We start from the raw sequence: 8,845 nt of genomic DNA on the forward strand, positions 1-8,845 counted from the left end.
CCCAGTGCTGTGAGGCAGAAGTTCTAACCACTAAGCCACCATGCTGACATTTATGTAAAGCAAAGCTGGTGAACAGTATAGAATGAACAGCCCTGTTTTTGTAAAATACAGAGCTTATTCTTATAACCAGATAAAATGTAGAGCCCTATTCTAGTGAACGGTACACAATACAGAAACCATTCTAGTGACTAGCTTAAAATCCATCATAGCCTCAGCAATTCTTTCTACACTATCTAAACCAGGGGAGGGGAACCTTTTTTCTGCCAAGGGCCATTTGGATATTTATAACATCATTGGCGGCCCATACAAAATTATCAACTTAAATATTATCCTGCTGTATTTGGTCAAACATTAAATTAACTTACCCCTAGAATGATGGCTGGAACTGCTTCTCTTTGGTGAGGTGTGTGATGTTAGCTGGTATTAATGATGTTGCTACTTGCAACTGCTTTTGCAGGTTTGCGTTGGTCAGTCTGGAGCGCAGTCGAATCTTTGCGATGTTAAGTTTAGAAAAGAACTTCTCTTAAAACACACTGAATAAATGTAAGCTCTGGAATATGGCAAGCTATGCAACAGGCAAACACCCTACTTTCAGGCTGTACCCTTTACACTGTTTTTTTCCCCTTTGTCTCCCCTCTTTCATGCTGTGCTCTTTTACGCTGTTTTTTCTCCCTTTCACTCACCTTTAGATTGCTTCTTTATTCTCTTCTGTTTTCTTTTCTTCAAGTTCTCTTCTTCACTTCCGTGTTGTTCAGTTTTGATGACGTCACGCCCGACATTCTATGCGCAGGGAGGAGGGGAAGTGAGGAGTCCGCTGATCTGGCCTGTCAGATTGGTTTTTTAATTTTTTTTATCTCTTTTGGGCCTGCGGAAAAGTGGGGGATGGCCGAGGGCCAGACCAAATGATTTTGTGGGCCTTATACGGCCCGCCGTCTGGACGTTCCCCGCCCCTGGTCTAAACAGTCTTTGGATAAACATTGGCCTTTCAGGGTAACATACCTTTAAAAAGTGAAATAGATAAACTAGATGCAGATATACCACCATGATCTATTTCATTAGGAAGACTGTCAGATTATTTACTAAGTAAAACCTTAGCAAAGGTGATTTAAAAACTGTGAATAAAAGCACCCTCCCCCCTTGTGACATCATGCAAGTGTTTCAATGAAAATGTGGATGGAAAATATTGCTCTTTTTGATGAGAGCAGATAGCTTTGTCTCCTAATAAATCCAGGCTAGATGCTGTAATGCAACTCACATTGCACCCAAATCCAAACATAAAATTTCGAATTGTAGGATGAGATATTTAAATTAGCTTCATTGGGTGCAGAAAGTGGATTATGAAGGGCGTCTCTGGCTTTTCACACTCCTCATAGGTGTCTGGGAGTGACAGCTGTTTTTTTCAATGCGATTCTTTTTGCACTGTTCAGTTAAATTGGAAAATGCAGCTATAAGGGCACAAAAATTAAAGTAATAAAAATATTCAAATGTACGAATGTAACATAAAATAAAGATATCCTCTCTCTCTTTTTTACATTTATCAAAGGGCAAAAATCCCTATAGCTGGCGAACACAAGTTTTTCTGCGGCAGACAGGGCTTTTCTGTATACATCAAGAGGTTACACTTGGCGATATTTTACCCCATTGCATGGGAAAGTCTTAGTACATCAGGTGAACAAGGGAAAGTTGTGATAAAGGGGTGATTCAAAAGTGAGAGTGAGCAGGGCCGGCACTACCACTACGCGAGCCTAGGTGGTTGCCTATAACGCCGGGTTTAAAGGGTACCTAAAACACTGAATGGCATAACATTACACACTAAGGACCTCATTTAGAGTCGGACGCAAAGTCCGTTTTAGGCGCATCAAACAAAAAAACACTGCCACGCATGTGCAGCAAGCACCATATCCGCCTGCATCTTGGACGCAATTAACACTTGCGACAGCTTGCGACTCACTACCAGAGAATGGGAGGAACGCGAAATTGTGAAGGCGTGACCCTGTAAGTAAATCCTAGACGCAGTGAGGCGCAGACGCAACACACATCAAAAAAGGGCTAAAACTGTGCGGCAGGAATTAGGTGGCGCAAGCGTTAGCTGCAGGAACTGCTCGCAGCTCGGTAGGGTATTACGAGTGGGACGCAACCGGGGTTGCATGCCACTCGTAAAACCCTACCAAGCTGCGGCACACTCCCACTCTTACACTTCTTACACAGACTTTGCATCCAACTCTAAATGAGGTCCCAAATCTTCTTATTTACCCCTTGATGCCCAACACTGTAATGGTTCTGCATTGTTATATGGAGTAATGAGAGTGTTACAGGGAGCGTTTAAATGGAAAGATATCGGAGATATGAAACAATAACATATCTCACGGGTGCTTTAAAGATGAACTTAATGTGAGAGGTTAAATCTGCAGCATATGCTATAATAGAAATATCTGTATTATTGACATGCAACATGTAGCAATATCAAAATATAATATATAAAATATATAAATTTTTATATGGTCTTCAATCATTGTGTAACTCAAAGCCATTAGACCCATTTAATATGCAATATGCTGTTTCAGCAGCTAAAAACAGACCCTCACTCCTAAAACACTCTATAAGGGGTATATTTACTAAACTGCAGGTTTGAAAAAGTGAAGATGTTGCCTATAGCAACCAATCAGATTCTAGTTGTCATTTTGTAGAATGTACTAAATAAATGAATCTGATTTGTTGCTATAGGCAACATCTCCACTTTTTCAAACCCGCAGTTTAGTAAATATACCCCTAAGACTTTAAAAGAAAAGAACTTAAAAATTTGTATTACATGTATAACCTAAAAACAACTTGATGAAATAATTGCTGATAGTAATATTATCCTTGATTCCACTGGAGCTTTGCTGTGTTTTTGTGAAGACCAAATGAAGAAGTACTTCAAGTGTCAAGGAATTATACTGTAAGAAGCGCTGGAGCTGTTGCTTACATCAGACTGACCAGCATTCTTCTCAACCTTACATCTCTTTCGAACAAAGCAGCCTGAGAGACGGTTTCAGCTCACTCACTAAGCTCACTGGCTGTGTGGCAAACACTTGCCTAATTCTTTTTTTATTCAGGAAAAAGCAGATGACCGTACCTAACAGGAAAATGTTAGTTAATCTATTGTTTATAAGTTAACTTCTTCTCAACTGCTAATGGTTTCTAAAAATTTAAGGGGTTCTGTTTTTTATTTGTCTTGTGACAGAACTGGTGAACCTAATTAACAAATAAAAAATTATTAGAGTGACTATGTTCTAGCTGCAAAATTTACCCACAATACAAAAATCAATTTTGGGCGATTTTATAACATGAATTAATCTTTGGCACTTCATATATTGTTTATTTCTGGCTGTGTGGAAAGCCATTTATTGCAGGAAATGTGGTAGTTATATAACTGGAATCTGAAAAACCTTTATTCGGAAACATTTGCAGCCATTAAAGCATATTATTAAGTCAGTTATCAAATAATAGCTGTAGGACAGGGTAGACATATTATAACTGCACACATCACTTATCTATTTGAACAATGAATAACATTTGAGGGTTAATAAATCTGGTTAGCCGACTGTAAAAAATATTTTGCACAAATGTCAATGTATTTTAATGTATTTCAAATGAATGACACGTACAACAATGTAAATGAATATGACGCTTATTTTGCATGACTAATTTTATTTTGTTTTTTTAACCGTAATGACATGGAGTATTCAAAAGTATAACAGGATAAATTATATTTACATAGTGTATGTAGTGTAAAATTAGGACCCTAATTTATAATTTTTTTTAAAATAATTTTCAGTTCTATCCTCAAGATTTCATTAAATATATTTATTATTTTCTTTAAAAAAGTGGTGTTAAAATGTATTTTATGAAATAAATAACAAATTGTCGAAAATATGTTCTAATTTGAAAATAGAAAAAAATTATGTTGTTTTTAAATTTAATTTTGCTAAAGATTAACATGCTAACCTATTTCAATTTTAGAGAATGGTTGTTGTCTTTAGTTTGTTGGTGTCATTTTTCATAAAAGTGGTAGTATTTTTTGTTTTATTTTCAGATCATAACCCCCGTGTATGTATTTGCAATTTGGAGTTTGAGCTGCCAAACCAGAGATAAAAGGTGAATATGGAGATATTTTAACTCAACAATATTTTGACAAATGGTTTTACTTTCAGTGTACACCACATTTATATAATACTCACTAGCTTTTGTATTGAATTTGAAAGTATAATTAATAATTTGTTGAGAAGACAAAATAAAGATGTAAAGTCTATGAACATCTTTTGGCGTGTGTAATTTATAGATCACCTTCAGAGATCTACAGTAGTTTAACTATCTCAGGGTATGTCTAAAACAAAGTCTATGTATTATATATGTATTATATACAATAAGCAAACATATATCAATATGTGTAGTGTATTCTGTTTATGTGTGTATGAACATATAAATAGTGGTTTATGTCTACATGTACGGTACTTCTATTTGTTGATAGCCCCATTTACAGCATACTAGAAAGTAAATTGTTTACAATAAATACCGTGGAAAATACACTGACAGTACAGTTTTAAAGTTATTTATCAGGCAACATGCCCTCCATCGTACATTTTACAGAGTGGATAGTTACAGACATAAAGACAAAATAGTAGGAAAAAATGTGTATATATTTGTAATGCTGTAAGTGTAGAATTTGGCAATAAACAAGGAAAAATGTAAAGTCTATTAACTCTGATATTTTAAAAGAACATTGTCTAAGGCACATCTATATATACAGTTTGCATGTTTGTTTATACTCACAAAGTATAAAATATGAACAGTATTAATATAATATTTTAATTTTTTTACATTTAGATCCGGGTAGCAAAATAGATAATCTTACTCAATGCTGTTGCACAAGGCTGTGATAGGACAACAGACAAATAAGGTTCTAGAGGCACACTCATAGCCATCCCACAATACTCACCAACAGAGACCAATAAGTTCCACATCCATAAGAATGCCTCAGCTGAAGGATGCTTTTTCCTTAAACCACCTTCAGAAATGCTACTCATGTTCCTATATAAATATTTCCTCTTGGTTAAAATCCTTAAAGGTACAAGAAGCGACAGTCTAACCTTTGCCACTTGTAGAAATCTTAGTATATTAAATATAACCGCTTTTGCACTTTACACATTAATTATATCTGGGGGGTGGGCGTTACTGCTAACAAAACACAGAAATGTCTAACAAACAGAAATATATATTACTGCGCCGTAACGGCATTCTCTGCACACTACTGATCGGTTATGTTACATGTAGCTTAAATATCCATATTAAAAGTAACCTAGAAAATCTGTTTCCTAAGTTTCTGATAGCTACATATGTTTCCAAGACAATGAAAGAATTCCATCTAGCATCCTGTTTATCTTCTAAGTTGGAAGAGTCATTAGAACTCTTACGCTGTTAGCGGGAAGCAAAAAATGTTAACCCTTTTAAATGCAGCAAGGACCATACACATGTACATTTTCTTAATCATAAATTAGGCATACGGTACTGATATTAGGTATTGATCTCTCAGGTATGGGTTTTCCTATCCAGAAAGTTCCAGTAACCAGAAAGGTATAGAAAAGACTAAAAGATTGCCTCTATTCTATGATTTTGTCATGCACACAGGGGGCCACATGTAGATCTGGACGCCATTTCAGTCTAAAAAGCAGGAAGAAATTGCATGCCAAGAAAGACGCATCTTACACGATATGTTGATCCAGATGCATCTAAGCTGATCATCATCATCGGTGCGTAACTTACACCAGCAGGTATCAAGTACCTGCAAGTTTCCCATGACACGGCAGGTGCATCTGAGTATTAGTCTATATAAGTCACATTTGCCTCAACACGCTCCTACACCACCCCTCCTCCCCCCGTTCCACCTCTACAATCACAAGGGTCTGTAATTGCAAGATGAGACTCAATCTACATACGGCCGCCACTGAAGCTAGTGCTTTCTGGGAATGTGCAGAAATAAAGAGCGTATTATAGTCTGAAAATTCTATTTGCGTCTAACTCTACATGAGCCCCCAAGTGTTTCCTTCTAAAGTTACTATGAGGGGCACTGCTAAATTATTAAATGCAGAGAGAAATGTTTGGGGCAGTGCATACTGGCTAACTCCAGGGACAGTCCTTGGCTTGGAGCATTTGTTCCAGGAAACTATTTTCCCAGGTAATGTCACTGTTTTCTGTAATTGGCCTTTGATTCCTTTCTCAATATCTATGCTTATTCTCATAATAAATGAAGTGCAAAAGTACATAATAAAATGCATGATAAGTAAGCTAAGTAAAATGTCAATATAGGATTGGTCGGGCATAAATGTCCACTTACACAGTACCGCATAAGACAGGCTTAAATATTATTTTAAATGTTGGCAATCATGGAAAATGCGGGGATAGGCAGTTGCCCTTTTAAAACGTATTTAGTAGATTTTAGACGCGACAAATTATTTAAAAAAACTCTTATCCAGAAGTTCATAGCATTCCGCATACTATTTACCATAACTGTGCATTGGCATTTGGAGATCAGAACTGTTTGCAGGTAGTATTAAGTCCACCTTTATATTAATACAGTCCTGCTTCCTAGCAACGCCGTTTGCAAGGAACTTGTAACCTTTCTTCTGAGTTGAGATTATACCAATCTAAATGTATTAAAACAGATGAAAAACTGAAACCTGACAAGTGCAGTAACCAGGGCCTGATTAAGTGTTCTGGCTGCCCTAGGATAAGATGCTCATTGCATCCCCTCCCCATCCATAGCAGCTAATATGCAGTGGTTAAATCTACACTCATCCTTATTATAATATCTGGCTTCCATCACATACCCCCACCAATGTTTATGTGCCTGTGTTTTCGCACTCCGTTGGCTTTTTAAAAGGGTCACGGCAATCTTTGTCACTCATTTTGTTTTCATTAAAATCAGAACTATATAGCAGAACAGAGGCATGAACGAGTGCTACTGAGGATGAAGATGTGAAGGGGAGGAGGATGTCACGTTTGCAACTGTCGCCACCCTTGTTTTTCCTATACGCTTATCCACAAGCGCCAGTCCAAGGATGACTCATTGTCTTCAGTCTTTACCATGGGAAAAGTCTAAATTAAAACCTTACTGCATTTTTCCTTCATGCTTTCTTATATTTTAAAACAAATTTCAGTTTATGTCTTTCCCCGTCACAGTTTTGCTCGACCCAAAATGTTGTCCCCCTCCCCTAGAGCCCTCCACCCTAGTCAACCGATTGGATTATCAAGTTCTGGCTTTAGTCTTACTTTGGGCATATTCCTGGTTATTCAAACGCAATACAATGAAAATATGTTATACTTAAATGACACAAAGGTCAATGTTCCCATAAGAAAAGAACAAACTTGCTGGAGTACACTTAGATTTCTGCAAACTGCCTCAGTTCACCATTAAAATAATATTACATCACTTTGGAATAAATAATTGCAGCAATGAAAACAATCACTACATCAATGAAACTGCAAAGCATTATACGGTAAATGTCAGCTCAATCCACACTGGTACAACATAGCTACTTCCAGTAATATCAGTCTCTGCAAGCACCAACCAACTGATGACTGAGGGACAATTGTGGCATTATGCTTTAATGTACAATGCATTTATCAATTGCTTACTGATGCAAATCTTTTTATTTAAAAATTATTAGCACTGTAGTTTCATGACGAAATTCCAGCCATCTATTATTTGCAAACGAATGCAGCCCGGGGGAAAAAAGAACAGCGATCAAAACTTATGCACACAAGTAAACTTGAAATGATTCTTTACAGAATAGAATATACAGTATAAGGATAACTTTTGTTAGTATAGAAATATTATATAAATAATATTATATATATATTACATCTTAAATATATTATACATTATATTTTAAAAGATGAAGAAACTGTTACAGGCTATAAAACATACTACAAGTTCTAATAACAATTGCAGAAAAACATGCTGGGCCTGATTCATTAGCAAACGCAAAACAATGTGTTTTTTTTGGGGGGGGGTTTTAAAGGCATATATACGTTGGGTATACACATGTCCGAATTCAACTAGGAGCGGATCTGAACATACGTCTTTTGATGAACACGAGTCTAAATCCTCTCTGCTCTAACAGACAAGACACTGCAGGATATGTCCAATGCATATGTAGAATATGAAGTCACAAAAGTACTCACAGAAAATATATATTCATTTTTAATTAATGTCACCTGTTAATAATATAGGGCCTGATTCATTAAGGAACTTAGACAAAAATTTGAGTAAGTTTTCTTAGTTAAGTTTTCTGGACAAAACCATGTTGCACTGCTAGGGGTGCAAATTAGTTTGTTATTTTGCACTTAAGTTAAATACTGGCTGCTTTTTTAGGTAACACACAAATATCAACTTTAAATTTCAGTGTACAAATAAGCTATCAAGTATTTGTGGTCTACATAAAAGACAGCACCGGTTCTAGCCTGCATACAGATCCCTCATCACTAGTAATCGGCACTTACACCAAACCTGTAGCAGGTGCAAGTGTTACGACTGAAAATCACGTACCATAGACCCTAAAGCTTTAATTGATCACTACTGGGTGCACTTGAGCTCGCCAAGTCCTTACTGTAGATTAACTATGTGCATACCCCCATTCCCCTCCCCGATCCGGCACTGAAATTGTTAGTTGTCATAACCAGGGGCGGATTGGGAACTTAAAGTGGCCCTGGAAAAATTTCTGGAAGTGGCCTCATGTGGGCGGGACCATATCAACTGTAGGTGGGGCAAGCACAAAAGGAGGCAGGATTAGTACAAAGTCGACTA

Source organism: Mixophyes fleayi, chromosome 6 (assembly GCF_038048845.1).
Source record: "Mixophyes fleayi isolate aMixFle1 chromosome 6, aMixFle1.hap1, whole genome shotgun sequence".
Taxonomy (NCBI): domain Eukaryota; kingdom Metazoa; phylum Chordata; class Amphibia; order Anura; family Limnodynastidae; genus Mixophyes; species Mixophyes fleayi.